We start from the raw sequence: 17,483 nt of genomic DNA, 5'->3' as shown, positions 1-17,483 counted from the left end.
ACTGGCTTCACGGTTTGCCAGGAGCCTCCAGACCCTGCGCCCCCGGCTGGGCGCTTCCCCTCCCGGGCTCCAGCTGCGCTGGGGAAGCGCCGGCCGGGGGCGCAGGGTCTGGAGGCTGCCCGGCAAACCGTGAAGCCAGTAGCACTCGGGCAGCCCTTTTCGCGTGGCTGGGAGGGAGGAGGGGAAGTTAGGGCGGGGACTTTGGGGAAGGGGCGGGGAAGGGGCGGAGTTGGGGTGGGGGCAGGGCCCGTGGAGTGTCCTCTTTTTTTATTTTTTAAATATGGTAACCCTATCCTTGTCCCCTGCAGAAATCGCACAGACTCCACTAGGTGTGCTCTTAGTAACACTTTATTTCTATTTCTCTTCACCAGGATCACCACAGACCCCGTTCTCCTACCTATTTACAATCTTTGCTGAGCTTTATGCTTGCTGAGTAGCACCTGCAAGGAACAGAGATCTTCCTACTCTGGGACCACTGCATTGCCAGGCTCAGCTAGCCCTGTTTCTCCCACCTACCCCTTCTTGCACTTCCTTCCTATGCCTCTTTTATAAGGGGCCAACTGAATGTTTACCCCACCCAGCCCATCACCCTGATTAGATAATTACTCCCATTCAGCTTCTCCTGGGACACTAATTAGCCTCCAAGTGATCAGAGTATAGGCTCACCTACTTACTCCCTAAAGAAAGACATTCTTAGTATGCTGTATGATTCATATGTCAATGTACATTACTGTACCAAGTAGCTTACAGTATTGTGTAGGATCTGGATATAAAATATTAAAATAACCTATAGCTCTCCAAATGCAAAACACCCATATTTATTAGTCAAATAAAGGTCATATTAACAACAATTCTCTCCTTTCCCAAGCCTCACACAATTCCTCATCCCCTCAAACATTTAGAAAGCTCTGCTGAGATCCTTTACATATCATCCATTAATGTTTTACTCCTCTTTCATTAAAATCATAATGCAAGACATTGGTTGGGGAGTATCAGAGTTGTTAAATTACTTTTGTATTTATTCTAAGATATTAATATGGATACAAATTTTGCATAAAACATTTTTCATACATTTTTGTTTTTTCTATAAGATAGCCTTTTACAAATGCAATATACTGTAAATGTTTATTAGTAATGGAGACTGACAATATTCTAGTAGTTTTCCATTAAGTTTTCCATTCTAGAAAAGATCAGTGGGCCTGATTCTGACAACAGTCATACCAGTATAAACCAGGAGTAAAACCTTAAAGTCAGTGCAGTTAGGGTTGTGGAAAACCAATATGAGTAAAAGCAGAATCTGATCTAATAGGAATTTATTTAAATTATGGCTGTTAATTAACTCAAATGATTAATGCAAAACAAATTAACTAGATTTTAAAAATTAGTGGCAGTTAATCACAGTTTTAATCACACTGTTAAACAAGAATAGAATACTAATTTAAATTTATTATAAATCACCTGGATCGATCGGTCTTCAGCTGTCGTTAAGACTACATCAATCACAACACGTCCACCATTCTTCTCGCATTCTTGCCTTTCTTCTCCACGTTCATCTGAAATGTTTAACAATGTCATCTTCCCATCTTCTTGGTGGCCAACCAGGTGGTCTTTTCTGTTCTTGTGGGTACCACCCAGTAATGATTGCAGTCCACCTATTGTCCGTGAACCGTGCTATGTGGTCCGTCCATCATACTAACTTCTTGGCCCAAATATACATACTGTTCCACTTCTTCAACTTCTTCTTTCGTAAGACATCTGATCTCATGTATTTCGTTTTGCAATGGTTCATTTTCAGACTGACCTGACTGCTTTTCTTGTCGAGTCTTTGTAGCATGCTCTGCAGTTGGTTGGTGCTTTCAGCAATTAGTACGATGTCGTCCGCGAATCTGAGATGAGATAATCATTCTCCATTTATATTAACACCATTCCTCCAATTGATCTTGTTCATAACCATTTCAAGGCAGGTGGTAAATAGTTTTGGTGAAATCGTATCTCCTTGCTTTACACATTTCTCGATTGGGATGCAGAGCGGAGTTTCGAGGAGAGTAATGTCTGTTGTACATCCAGTATTCGCTTCCTTTAACAAACCGATGTACTGCATATTAATGCTCTGCTCTGCGAGCGCCTTTAATATTGCGTTGAACTCGACGCTATCGAAGGCCTTTTCATAGTCGACGAAAGCAACGCACAGTGGGAGTTTGTATTCCCTCGCTCTTTCTAGGAGCTGGCTAAGGGTAAATATATGGTCGATCATGCTGAAATTTCTTCGAAACCCTGCCTGCTCTCTCGGCTGTTGTTCATCCAAACTCTGCAAGAGTCGGTTTGTTATCAACTTTGTAAAGAGTTTATAGATATGAGAGATCAGGCATATAGGGCGATAGTTCTTAAGATTTTCTCAATCCTCCTTCTTGTACAGCAAGATGGTATTCGACTCCTTCCAGCTTGATGGTATTTTTCCTTCTTCAAGATATCGACTGAATCTTAAAGCGAGGGCCTTCCAAAGTTTTTCGCCTCCTGCGGAAATCATTTCTGACGTTATTCCCTTCTTCATCTGGTGTAGTGCGCTTCGGACTTCGCTGACGATTATTGGGGGGACGCGTTCTTCTGACTCTTGGAACGTTGAGAGAGGGACATTGATTCTTGATTTGAACAGTTCTGTATAGAAGTCCTTGCAGACCTCCTCCATCCCTGCTCTGTCAATTACTGTCTCTCCATCCTTGTTCTTCAATGCTGTTACGCTCAATCTATACTGCATAAATTCCCGCTTGCATGTCCTGAGGCTCTTGTGTGATTCAACTGTTTTAAAGAGCTTTTCTTTCTGGAAGTTCTCAAAGTTGTCCTTCAGTTTTTGCCGTATAAGCTTGCACAGAATGGAGTACTCGAGGTTGTTATCCAAGCTCCTTTTCGTATTTCTCTGCTTCTCTAACAAGCTTTTTGTTTCGTTTGAGATTCTTCCCTTTGCCGCCATCATCTTTTTGATTTCAGCTGCTTTTATGCAACGTCTCAGCTTATCAGCAAAGATACTATAGTCCTCATTATACTTTTCCGTCTGGCTCCAGTCAAACCCAGAAATCGCTTTCTTCGGCTTTGCTTCATCGAAAATATTATTATAAATATTATAAATATTTTGGATTTTTTTCTACATTTTCATATTGATTTCATTTACAACACAGAATACAAAGTGTACAGTGCTCACTTTATATTATTATTTTAATTATAAATATTTGCACTGTAATAAAGATAAACAAAAGAAATAGTATTTTTCAGTTCACCTCATACAAGTACTGTAGTGCAATCTCTTTATGAAAGTGCAACTTACAAATGTAGAATGATTATGTTGCTTTATTTTTAGTGGCTATGTAAAAAAAAATGTAAAACTTTAGGGCCTACAAGTCCAGTCAGTCCTACTTCTTGTTCAACCAGTCACTCAGACAAACAAGTTTGTTTACATTTATGAGAGATAATGCTGCCCAGTTCTTATTTATGTCACCTGAAAGTGAGAACAGGTGTTTGCATGGCACTGTTGTAGCCAGTGTTGCAAGGTATTTACGTGCCACATATGCTAAACATTCATATGCCCCTTCATGTTTCGGCCACCAGAAAGGCAATTCCTTAAGGTATGGTAGGCAATTTGTTAACAAGAAAATGGGTTCATCCCTAATAAGCTTTATGAGTACTCAGTGCAAAGAAATATTTCCTGTTAAAGCCCTGTGTAGCAGAAGTGAAGTATTTGTGAGTCCTGACCATCAAAAGATACCTGGGTATCAAGAGGGCCTTCCTCTCTCTGCCTAAGTTCAGGCATCAGACGCTCATCTATGTACAAGGCAAGTAATTTTTTTAATGGCTTATTCCCAGCTGGTATTTGGTCCTTTCCTACTCCTGAGACAGCATGTAGGTGTCACTGTAGCAGTAGGGATGGACAAATGCTCACAGGCCTTTTGCGGTTGGATAGCTACATAATATAGGGAGCTCTTGGGTACAAGAGAAGGTGGGATGCTGTGACACTTCCCAAGGGTACCCAGGGTTGTGAGGCACCTTGCTAGCAGCTGCCCTTAGAGGGAAGAAGCCTTGTTTGTGTCTTCCAGGGTTCAGTTCCCTGACTCCACCAGCCACAGGCAACAAAAGCGCTCCCCTCTCAGCCCACGCAGCCTTGGCTGTGTCTCACCAGGCAAGCAATAGGCACACTCCAATCCCCCAACACTCCTCCTGGAGTGACTAGCCCTATGCTCACAGAATTCAGAGATACACTACTCCCAGTGCAATAGCGCATCCAACTTACCAGTTTCATGTCTGCTCGACTCACAGCACTTCCATTTGTTTACAGTGAAAACAAGTAAAAGTTTATTTATCAAAGAACAGATATTCTAGAAGAAGCAAGTAGAATTAATGGAAACAAATGGTTATGTATAAAATAAAACCATAACTTGTTTTCTAGAACTTAAACTTAACTAACAAGACATTCTCCTGTCTCTTAAAGGATAGCTCATCCAAAGTTTTTCTTCCAGTGTTAAACAGCCAGACTGGTTGTGATCTTCCATCCATAAGAACAGCCAGCTAGCAGCTTGTCCCCTAGGTGAAGGGTACCTGGATGTACCTTTGCACCCCCGGAAATAGTTCCATTGTTTTCACTTGTAAACAGGATAACCCCGGCTGCTTGTTTTTGCCTGTAATAATCTCTTGGGGAGAGTCTTCAATCACTTGATTAGCATTTTGCTCAGACTGTAAATATGTGTTCATTGTGAGGGATAGGATACTTTAGTTTACATATAGCCAGAGAGGTAGATAAGCATTTCCTGCCTAAAAGAAACTTATCAATTTAAGAGCATAATTTTCAGTATAGATATATAACTCCTTACATATTATCTGTACATACATTTTGCAGTGTGTGACATAGGCTTCAGTAGAGACGTTACATGACACATTCCTTTCACATACACAACAACTCCTATGGGATGTCAGGTTTTATTACTATTACATCGCCAGAAGTGCCCATGACAGAGCTCAAAAGGCCTCAAATTTTTTTGCTGCATAACTTCCTTCATTACACAATGTCAGTTATGGAATTAAACTCTAGTTATGCATGGATGGGTTTCTTTATTGTCATAATTATATCAATAGTTTCCCAACAAATCCACATAAATTACCTTTTATCTTACTTTTTTTTTGCATTTGATAATATCAATTACCCCATTCAGTACATCTGAGTCAAATTGTTACCCCTTTCTGGATGACAGTAGGAATTTGATAAGAAATAATACCCTAGAAATTTCCTACTAGTGTTCTGTATGTTTAGATACACAAAAAGTTGAATATAGCGTATTTTAACTGATTTTTTTAAACCTTGTTTTGTATTCTGTTTGTATTATTCTTTTGCTACTCACTTTGCAAAATAGTCCAGGCTATGTTAATACTGCCTGATAAAACAACACAGTGGGGGAATATACAAACCAACATGAGAGGTAAACTGCTCTGCAGGAGATTATCTTAATAAGCAGTTAGAACTACAACTCCTGCTGCAGAGCCTTGTGTCCTGCCAGTTTCATTTGTTGGAAGTTTCATTAAATGCATTTTAATGCCTTGTCTGATTTTGGTGTTCTTCAGTGACCTGATTTTTAAAAGAAACAGCATTTCAGATGTCCTGAATAAATTATAATGTTAAACTCCCTATTAAGGGAAAAATAGTGAATTCAGACTCAGAAAAAAAGCATATTGTATAAATATCTATAGTTCTCAATTCATTTTAGCCAGTGAAGAACTGAATTACCCCAAAATATATAATAAACATTAAATTGAAAATTAAAAGACAATTAAAATAGTTAATTAAAAGAAAAACAAACTACTTACTGTCATACTTTATGCGGTATAGCAAAGTAAAAATGAATGGAAAGATAAAAATTGTGATTATACCAATTTGAAGAACCTATGCAACGGCAAAATTCCAGGAAGTAAAGATTTAAATAATTTGCAGCCACAGATATTATAAGGTTTAGGTTTTCTGAACCTGTGTATTTAATTCGTGGCTATTTCTACTTTCTAAAAGTTATTCTAGTGCAATAAAATAATACATTTGTCTAATTATCTTCTTATATTCTTCAGACTAAAATTTCCTTTTCAAAGTCAATGTATTGTTGTTGCTATTTTTAATCATAACATTTATGATATATTGTTTTTGGTTGCACTAGCTGTATGCTAGCCACTGTAAAAGGGGAGGTATGGTTATTTTCTAAAAGAGCTTTAAATATTTTTAGAATTTTATTCTTTTACTTATCAGAGGGGTAGCCATGTTAGTCTGGATCTGTAAAAAGCAACAAAGAGTCCTGTGGCACCTTATAGACTAACAAATATATTGGAACATAAGCTTTCGTGGGTGAATACCCACTTCGTCAGACACATGCGTCCCCAAATCTTTGCTAAAACTTAGATATATACCTACAGAATTTCCCTTCATCCATTAATCTTGTAATTTAATCAAAAACCAGTCCAATTTTTCTGGCATGATTTGTTGTTTATGCTTCCATTACCCTTAACAGAGGAGGAGAAAACCCACTAATTGTTTCTCAGTTTTATTAGGGATTAAAGTTAGTTTTAATGGATGGAAATTGCCAGGATCTGTTTGTTTGTTTGTTTTTTGAAGATGAAGACTGCTCACAAACACACCAGTATATACTATTTAAAGTTATTGTAATGTAATTTGGGATACTTTGAGTAAGAAATGTGGTCCACTTTTTATAAGATACTTAAATATTCATTGGGTCAGACAGAGAAACTCTATAGCCCAGTGGGTGGGGTAGTTACCTGGGAGACCCAGGTTTCAGTCCCTGCTCCAATCAATATTTTAGTATTTTATACAAAGTAGAATAGCTTCAATAGGAGGGAGAGCGAGAGCAAAGACCACTGCTGAATATCCTATAGCCTGGTGGTTAGGGAACTCACCTCAGAAGTGGGAGATCTGGTTTTCAAGTCTCTGCTCCAAATCAGGCAGAGTGGGAACTTGAATCTGGGTCTCCCATTTTCTATGTGAGTGTGCTAACCATTTGGATTTTAGGAAATAAGAAGGATAGCTCCTCCTCAGTTTTTTGTGGAAAAAGGTCTGATCTGGTTTAGGCATCTAACCTCAGGAGAGGGCTCATAGTTGTGAATCCAGAGTGCACATGGGCACTTCCTCCAGCCCAAAGTTAAGTAAGTGACTAACTCCCTTTGAGGAATAGGGCTTAGGCCACACCCCTCTCATTGACATTTCCTACTGGCTAGCTTAGGCAACTCCCTGCTCAGCCTGCTGGTTTATGTAAATTCTCTTCTTAGATTCCTAATTCTTCTCATGCATTTATGGTAGCTTGTGAACCTAACTTGGAGCTGTGGATTCCACTAGGTGGCAGGATGCCTAAAAGTTAGATGTTGTGGGTATATCTACACTGCAATAAAAGACCCATGACACCGAGTCTTAGAACCCAGGTCAATTTACTCAGGCTTGCAGGGCTCGGGCTGCAAAGCTAAAAGTAGCAGTATAGGCATTCTGACTTGGGCTGGAGCCCAGGCTCTGAAACCCAGCAAGGTGGTAGGGTCTCAGAGCCTGGGCTCCAGTCCAAGCAGGAATGGCCTACACTGCTATTTTTAGCCCCTCAGTCCAAGTCCCGTGAACCCAAGTCACTTGACCCAGGCTCTGAGAATTGGTACCACGTGTTTTTCTTTGCAGTATAGATATACCCTGTATTGCTAAGTCTAAGCTCTTATTGTGCATCTAGAGCTTAGGAGACTAAGAGCCATATTTTCAAAAGTATTTAGGCACTTAAAGATGCAGATAGCCCTCTAGGACCATATTTTCAAAGGTATTGAGACACATGAAGGTTCAGCTAGACCTAAGAACATAAGAACTGCCATCCTGAGTTAGACCAATGGTCCATCTAGCCCAGTATAATGTCTCTGACAGTGGCCAATACCACAGCTTCATTGGGGGAATGTACAGAACAAGGCAATTTTGGAGAGATCCACCCCTGTCTTTTCCTCCCAGCTTCTGGCAGTCAGAGGTTTAGGGTTGCCCCAAGCATGCGGACTGTGACGGGGCTTGGGTGGCCAGGTGACCTAGTGGTTAGATCACCAGGCTCTGAGCCGCCTGCTGGGCTGAGTAGTCTTAGTCCTTAAGGCTGAACGAGTGGTAGGGGGACCTGGGCCCTCCCTCTCCCCCAGGTCCTAGCTCAGGACCCTGTGTATATCAACCCCTGGACAGTTGGTGTCTCTCCTGGTGGAGAGTCAGAACCTGCTGTCCTGGGCTAATTCCTATAAGTCCCCCACAGCTACTCTCCGCCATCCCAGGAAAAGAAGTTGGCATTCAGGTGGGCTCTTCTAATCCAGTATTGAATGTGGAAGGAAAAGGGCTAGAGGGAGAGGTACACCTCATAATTCAGGGGTTCATATCATTCACGACATGTAGCCTTTGGAGAGGGGCATGGTCGGTGACTAGAGTGAAGTGAGTGCTCAGAAGGTAATAGCATAGCGAATCCATAGCCAATTTTACTGCCAATACCTCTTTTTCAATTACAAAGTGAGCCTTCTCTCTTGGGAACAGTTTCCAGCTAATGTACAGAATGGGTGTTCATCACCTCCTACTACCTGTGATAAAACTGCTACTGTGCCCACATCCGAAGCATCCATCTGTAGCAGGAACTCCTTGGTGAAGTCAGGGCTATATAGGACAGGTTCTTGGCAGAACTGGACTTTCAGGGTTTGAAAGCCTCCTCCCAGGCTCTGGTCCACTGGATCTTTTTTGGGCTCTTATTCTTGAGAATATCGGAAAGAGGGGCTGCAATGGTTGAGAACCCTAGAGTAAATCAGTGGTAGTATCTGGCCAGTCCTAAAAAACGGTATACTTGTTTCTTCGAGAAAGGTGGGGGGCACACCTGGAGGGCCTTAACCTTGCTGAACAGGGTTGTACTGTGCCTTTTCCCAAAGTATACCCGAGGTAGGTGGTCTCATCCTTGCGAGGTGACATTTAGCGGAGTTTGCCATCCAGCCAACCTCCTTGAGAGATCGCAACACAGTCGTCACGTGTTTTAGATGGTCCTACCAGTCTTGACTGTAGATCACAATGTTGTCTAGGTATGCGGCGGCATACTGGCTGTAGGGTTGGAGGCCTCTCTCCATTAGCCTTTGGAATGTGGCTGGGGCCCCATGCAATCTGAAGGGCATTGTCTGGAACTGAAGAGCCCAAAGGGGGTAGAGAAAGCTGTCTTTTTTCTGGATTCAGGTGTGAGGGGGATCGGCCAATACCCTTTTGTTAAATCCAGAGTGGTGATGTACTCTGGCTTCCCTAGCTGGTCAAGCAGTTTATAAACGCAAGGTATCAGGTACGTGTAAAATTTTGCATTGACCTTTCGGAAATAGGTGGTCCCATCAGGTTTAGGGACCAGCACTAAAGGGCTTTTCCAGTCAAAAAATTATTCTTCGATCACACCCCACTCTAGCACTGATTGGAGTTCTCGCTTCATGGACAAGAGGGTAAGGGTTTTCCCTGACCTTAACTTCCGGTTCCATCTGAATATTGAGGGTTATCAGATGGGTTCACCCCGGTTGGGTAGCAAATACTGAGGAGAAGGAGGTGATCAATTGCTGAACCTGGATTCTCTGTTCTGGAGTAAGGTTGTCCCCAATCTTGACCACCCTTGGCTTTGAGACCTTGGCAGCCTGTGGGCCTAATTTGGGCTCTGGTGGGTAAGGAGTTAGTAGGCTTTCCTGGGCTTTCCACGGTTTTAAAGGGTTCATGTGGTAGATTTGTTATACCTTCTGCTTGTTGGGTTGTCTGATTTCGTAGTTCACCTGTCCTACGTGTCGGATCACCTCATATGGCCCCTGCCAGTGGGCTAAGAGCTGTGTTAGAGCTGGGCAATAACAAAAGTACCTGATCACTAGGTTCAAACTCCTGGAGGAGAGCCCATTTATTGTAGGCTGCTTCCTGAGTGCTTTGGGCATGTAGGAGGTTCTCCCTGGAAAATGAGCCTAAAGATTCAAGAGATGACTGCTCTTCTAACATTTCCCAAATGAGGTCCAAAGTCCCTCATGGTTGCCATCCATATAAGAGCTCAAATGGTGAGAAGCCAATGGAAGACTGGGGAGATTCTCACATCACAAATAAAAGAGGAGAAAGTAACTGGTTCCAGTGTCAGACATCCATAAGGACGAACCTTTGGAGCATCTTTTTTAGAGTTCTGTTAAAGCACTCCACCTGGCCGTCCATTTGGGGATAGTATACAGACATCCTGAGGGTCTTGATTTTCAGTAAATGGCAAAATTGCTTCATCAAGTTTGTTCCTTGATCTGTTAAGATCTCCTATAGCATCCCAACTCAAGTGAAGATTTTCATAAGTTCTGTGGCAACAGTTTTGGTGTTCATGGAGCGTAATGGTACAGCTTCTGGGTACCAGATTGCGTAGTCCACTACAACTAAAATGAACTGGTATCCTGTAGCGCTCTTCTCCAGTGGGCCAACTATGTTGATTCCAATCCACTCAAAGGGTACACTCATAAGCAGGAGGTGAATCAAGGAGGCTCTCTCAGTTGGTCAAAAGCAGTGAGCTGACACTCCAGGCATGAGGCACAGAAATCCAGCACATCTTTGTAGACCCCAGGCCAAAAAAAACGGGCCAGAATCCAAGCTAGTGCCCTTCCAAGGTGCTCAGTGAAGGGTATCACATGGGCCAGTTGCATAACCTCCTTCCAGTAGGGTCGGGGCACCAAAAGCTGATTCCAAACCTCCTCAGTTTCTCAGTCTTTCTCTGTGCGATATAGATGGTCACCCTGAATCTCAAAGTGTGGGAACAGTCCCATTTGATGGGATTCGACAGATTCCTCATTCATTGCCGCCACCTGAGTGTATGCTCAGCTCATTGTGTTGTCTACCCATTGCTCTTCCACAAAGTTGGAGAACTGAGTCAGAATCTCTGACTCAGGTAATGGAGGGGGCTCCTCATCTGGTTGGGATGCGGTTTGGTCTTGCTGGGTTGGCTCTGAAGAATAGGAAGTCCCCTCACCAACAAGTATAGCATGGCAGGGCTAGCTGAACCCAAAGGTTTTCTTTAACCCTTGCTATGCCAGCTGGTAGTTCCTCTGCTTCATCACAGGGACCTATACTGAAACTATCCTCCATGAACGCATCTAAGTCTTTTTTGAACACAGTTATACTTTTGGCCATCACTTTTGGCAGTGAGTTCCACAGATATTGTATGAAAAAGTATTTCCTCTTGTTTGTATTAAACCTGCTGCCTTTTAATTTCATAAGGAAACCCCCGTTTTTGTATTGTGGGAAACAGGGGTGTTGGAATAATTTATATAGTGGGGGTGCTGAGAGCCATTGAACCAAACTAAACCCTGTATATGATGGAAACCACTTCAAGCCAGGAAGTGTGATAGCACCCCCAGTACCCGTATTTCTAGCACTTATGGTGGGAAAGGGTAAATAGCACTTCTCTATTCACTTTCTCCACATCATTCATGATTTTATTGACCTCTATCATATCCCCCCGCCTTAATCAACTCTTTTCTATGCTGAACAGCCCAAATCTTTTTAGTCTCTCCGCTTATGGATGCCACGCTGTACCCTTGACCATCATTGTGGCCCTTCTCTGAACCCTTTCCAGTTCCACTACATCCTTTTTGATATGGGGTAACCAGAACTGCACAAAGTATTTAAGGTCATGTTAATGGGCACTATAGGGACAGAAATCAAAATTGAAGAAAAGAAACTGGAGAAGGTGGACAATTTTACATGTCTTGGAAGGACCATCAGCCAAGATGGTACTAGTTCCAAGGGAATAAGAAGAATCAGGAAGGGAAACGCTGCATTTGGAAGACTCAAAAACATCTGGCAACTCAAAAACATCTCCCTCAAGACAAAACTGAATGTGTACAAAATAATTGTTATTGCCATCACAACATATAGCAGTCAGACATGGCAACTTACCAAGAACAATACGCAAAAAGCTGGATGCATTTCATCACAAATGTCTAAGAATATTGGGAATAACATATAGAGATAGGAAGACAAATGAAGAAGTCAGAAAAATTACTCGACAAGGTACTCTCTCACAAATAATCTACCAAAGAAGACATCAGTGGCTAGGACATGTGCTGACTTACCAAATACCAGAACACTTACCAAATACCGCCCTTGAATGGAAGCCAGAAAACACAAAAAGAAAGAGGGAAAGACCGCGAATAACATGGAAACAAACAGTTCTGAATGACATCAAGCACCTCAACATGAAATGGGAAAGTTTGGAGAGAAGGGCAGTTGACAGGCAAGGATGGCAAATGTGGGTAGCCCAATGTGCAGCAAAACACGGGATGGACTAAGGTCTAAGGTAATACCATGGATTAAAGTGGCATTATGATATTTTAAGTGCCAAGGCACCTAATTCTCATTGAAACCAATGGGAGTTAGGCACTAAGCACTTCTGAAAATCCCACTAGGCGTCTGCATCTTTAGGAGCGAAAAACTCCTTTGAAAATATGGCCTTTAGGCACTTTTGTAGTGTTAGAGGCAATGGAAGAACCCAGTGGGCATATAGACCTGTGGTTTTTTATAACCATAACATCTCAGAATAGAAATCTAAACAAATACTTCAAAATAAAATATAACTAATTCTAATTAACGTGTTAAGCACTTGGAAGTGTGACCAATTTTGACATTATAGAACAGTTTTTTGGTTACTCCTTTGTGCCCCACTTTCACTAGAATTTCAAAATGCAAAGGTCAATGGGTGACATGAGCACCTTTCCCTGATCGGTTTGTAACTGAGGTCACTTTAGTTAGCATTCCACCAAAGGGGGGGAGGGGCAGTACCCTGAATTAGCGCCTGTTTATGCTTATGTGTTGGTGCAGTGCAGTGTCAGGTTTGAAGGAGCCAGAACTTTGTAGTTGTTGCACATGAAAGTAGAGAACATATTTGCATGAGCTAAGAGATTTAGGGCTTCTGTGGCTGGCCAAAAATTTCTCAGAGTAGGTCATGAAGCTACTAAAATATGTGATGGCTCTTTAACTGGTAAATCTTGGGTCTGGTTTTCAAGAAGTAAAGGGCCCGCGTGTTTCCAGTTTAAAGTCTAATTTACATATTCAGTTGCCATAAATGCATGCACAAACTGGGTACTTGTGTTTACAAATATGATAATTGTCCATGCAAATCAAATGTGCAAATTCCACATGTATTTTGTATGCACATTAACATACCAGACTTTTTGAAAATCAGGTCCATTGTATGCTTCTAATTTTGTGTTCCCAGACTACAGTTAAATTTTCAATCATCAGATGTATGCAGATGAACTTGTTGCTGGTTTATTTTGAGGCTAGGACATGTTTTATTTTATTGTGAACATAATTATGTTATTTCTGTTTTAATTTGCTCTTCTGTTTCCATGGTAATTATGACACAGGAGAAAGGGCAAAAATATATTTTTTTAGATAGTAAAAATAGAAACATGTGGTGCTGTTGGTGGGTTTCTTATTTTTAAGTAGTAATTTCCAGATGCCATGCTGGATGTTTTTGTTTTGTTTTGGGGGTTTTGTTTGTTTGTTTTTGCTATTTGTATTCATAATTCTGGAAATGTTTGCATAATGGAAAAGGAGCCTTCATTCAAGTGTATTCTTTAATGCTTTCAGCCATACCACCATGATCTATATTTCCACCAGAACCTCAGGGATGAGCCTGGTCAGTAGCTAAATGGGAGACCCCCCAGGGAAATCCAGGATGTTGCAGGAAGTGATATTAGTGATTTAGGTGGTGGCATTCTTCTCTAACTTCTCCAAAAAATTTTAATGTTAGGGGCATTACGCTACTGTCTTTCAGCTGAGACATAAAACCAAAGTATGACCACTTGTGGGCATTAAAGATCCCTTGGTTCTGTTTCTTAAGAGTCAAAATGTTAACCCTGGAAAACAGTCTAGGGACTTGATCCTGTATTATTGAAGTCACTAGGGCTTTTGTAATTGATTTCAGAGGGAACAGTATCAAGCTACAAATTACAGTTGGGGTTATTACATTTTGCCTGTGTAAATTTCCCTTGCAGTTTCAGTTGGATGGGGATTACTTTGTCTCCACCACAACAATGAAGTTATTCCTATGCTGTATGTGTATATGGGCACATCTTCACTACCCGCCGGATCGGCGGGTAGCAATCGATCTATTGGGGATCGACTTATCGCATCTAGTGAAGACGCGATAAAATCGATCCCTGATCGCTCTGCCATCGACTGCGGAAATCCACCGCGGCAAGAGGCGGAAGCAGAGTCGACGGCGGCGCGGCAGCAGTCGACTCGCCGCCGTCCTCACAGCCAGGTAAGTCAACCTAAAATACGCAACTTCAGCTACGCTATTCACGTAGCTGAAGTTGCGTATCTTAGGTCGACCTCCCCCTGTAGTGTAGACCTAGCCTAAATTAATGATTCCATCCTAGACCAAATGATAATACAAATAATAAGCAAAATGCGAAAACTTGATAAATGGTTAACCTGCACCTTTTCAGAATTTGACTTGCCTGTATAAACAAATAGTCATGTTTTCACAATTTTTCACATCTTTTCATACCTTTAATCTTGTATTAAAATTAAAACTCTGTTTTTACACATTATGGTAGATTGAATTGGCAGAAATTTAAGGTCAAAATGATCAAACATGAATGTCTAAAGTTAGGCTACAAAATCCATAATAAGGCATCTAAGTATAGGTGGCCTGTTTTTCAAAGTTAGTGCACAGCATAGATCCATTGACTTCAGTGGAGACTGCGGTTGCTAAGCATCTTTGAAAAATTACGCCATCTATATTTAGGTATGTAAATATTTTTTGTTTTTACTATCTTAAAAAATATTATAACTGTGGACCCGCAGGTTTGGAAATGTTGGCCTTTGTGAAGTAAATTTCAATATAAATCAGTAATAACTATTATTAAATACATAGAGAATCAGGTTTGAAAAAACAGAACACAGAGACCTTTGCTGTGGGCTTTTAGAGGAAATTACTTTCAAAAAGGTCAAAACACAAAATGAGCAATTCCATGTTTTTATTATTCATGCCAGCTCTCATCACCGTGGCGGCTTCTTCACTGTGCCCTTAATCCAGCAGTGGACTAAATAGGCTTTAAAATGGTGGGGTGGGGAGGATTTATTCTGTACACCAAAGAGCAAACTGTATGTATTCAGTGAGCGGTAAGGAGTAAAGTGGAAAATTCTGCCAAAGGTAGAGTAAACATTAAATGATTCTGAGTGTCTTACTTTCAGAGTATCTCATCTTGGAGTGGATAATAATTACAGCATTCTAATTGTACTTACACACTGCTTATTTTAATCCCCACTTCATTTGTAATTAGAGAAGATATTTCTTCATTACTTCTTTGAGGTGGCCTTTACATATTCCCACTTGTGAGATGCTCCCTGCCCCCACAACTCCAGCACCAGTGAACTTCTATTTAAAAAGTATTTTAAAAGTTCCTAGTATTATTGCATAGACACCGCCTTACAGCATCAAATATTCAAAATGAGATTATACCAGGTCTGTGTGGTCCCTGTCTCAATTCCTTCCTTTCTGCACTTAGCTATGGGAACAGGGACCTTCACTCCATGCTTGGAGACTATTTTTTTAAGCCAATTTCCCTTGTACCGGATAATGTTGTGCTCTTTTGAACACTTGTCAGATTTTACCACAGAGGTGTTGGTATTTCAGTGAGAGATAACATAATCATTGTCAAAGTTTGTATACTAGTATATTATATTAGTAAAATGCTTTGGGATCCTTTGGGATTTAAGTTGGTATACAAATTTAGGATTGCTATACAGGGCCGGCTTTAGCAGGTGCGGGGCCCCACGCCAGACGCAAATTGTCTCGCCCCCCTCTGCCTCCTCCCCGCCCCATTGGATCCCTCCCCAAATTCCCGCCCTGGCCCCGCATCTTCCCCAAGCACACCGCATTCCTCCTCCTGACCCCTCCCTCCCAGGCTTGCGCTGATCAGCTGTATGGCGGCACAAGCACTGGAGGGAGGGGGAGAAGCAGGATGCGGCCTTTTTTTTTTTTTTTTCCTGCTCCGCTGGCAGCCCCGGACGTTGCAGGGCCCTCTTAGGCGCGGGGCCCCATTCCTGGGAATCGGCTTAAAGCTGGCCCTGTTGCTATAGTGTTTAATTAAAGTAGGTATTGAGTACTCCATGTTACCTACAAAAGCAGAACCCTTCTTTGTAATAAGCTCAGACTTTAATACAATGGTGGAAACTTTTACCACTACGAAAAGTATTCTAAGAGAAAAACCTGCTGTGTAAGAAAAAATGAGGTTATCAGATTTTTCTGTTTTTCACACTTTGGTACATATTACAAATAAAGATACAACTGGAAATTATTCTAATTAAGAAAGCATGTGTATAAGTAAGAAGAAATCAAAACTGCATGCTATTTCTCAATATGTTTTTAGCAGTTGCTCAGACAGCTACCAAGAGAATTTGTTTGCAATGGGTAGCAAGTAGATTTCTTTTCTAATACAACAGTTAATTACAGTAGCTGTTACTTGACTGATCTTCAGGTAGATAAAAAACATATGATTTCACATCTACTATGGATTACAGTCAATAGGGTCCAAAGATTATGGAGTACCATAATACTGTACTTGAAGGATTCTTGAATCAGCTTGAAGTTCTTCAGTTATTATTGTTAGAGAAAGAAATACCCCTATTCAGTTTAAATATGTATTAAATGTTTCTTCTTTTCTCATTCTTGTTTTGACCTGCGCTCATTGAAGTCAATGGCAAAGCTTCCTATTGAGTTTAATGGTGCAGGATCAGGGGCTCCACATGCTAAAGCTTTAATTTGATTTATTAAAAGCATCAGTTCTAGGGGGGAGGGATAGCTCAGTGGTTTGAGCATTAGCCTCTTAAACCCAGGGTTGTGAGTTCAGTCCTCAAGGGGGCCGTTTGGGGCAAAATCAGTACTTGGTCCTGCTAGTGAAGGCAGGGGGCTGGACTCGATGACCTTTCAAGGTCCCTTCCAGCTCTAGGAGATGGGATATCTCCATTCATTATTATTATAAATCCTAGGCACCTGCATGTATTTACATCCATAAGACATTTGAATGAATCAAAATCCACTAACCCAAACACCATAAATAAGGTCTCCCCTTCCTATCTCTCTTACACTCTCATATTGTAGCTCGTTGTATCAGTTAAAGCATGAGAAAATATAGATGTTAACAGGCCTGCAGGTCAACAACATTGGTCTGTATCAGACCAAGGTGGGGAATAAATTTCAGAGATTAATGTCATTCTCTGAAAGTGCCATGCCCACTAGTGTTTTAAGCTGATTTAAACATATCCATCATGGAACTCATACTTGAAGCAGTTTGAAAAGCAAAGATGACAAAATTATATTAACAGAAACCATGGCCTAACCACTATATTTCATAGTTTAACTGGTCTTCATATTTTGAAAACATTATTTTTATTATTTTAGAACTTTCAAAATAAA

The 17,483-nt window shown here is 41.1% G+C and overlaps 1 protein-coding gene across 1 annotated transcript in view; it reads left to right on the top strand.

Annotated features, from left to right (window-relative positions):
* Positions 1-17,483, top strand: part of DEUP1 (deuterosome assembly protein 1) — a 65,933-nt gene that overhangs the window by 41,400 nt on the left and 7,050 nt on the right. The gene's annotated exons all lie outside the window — the stretch shown is intronic.

The sequence above is a fragment of the Trachemys scripta genome, chromosome 1 (genome assembly GCF_013100865.1).
Source record: "Trachemys scripta elegans isolate TJP31775 chromosome 1, CAS_Tse_1.0, whole genome shotgun sequence".
In the NCBI taxonomy this organism is placed as follows: Eukaryota; Metazoa; Chordata; order Testudines; family Emydidae; genus Trachemys; species Trachemys scripta.
Note: the sequence above shows the minus strand (reverse complement) of the source record. Positions and strands in the feature narration are given on the sequence as shown.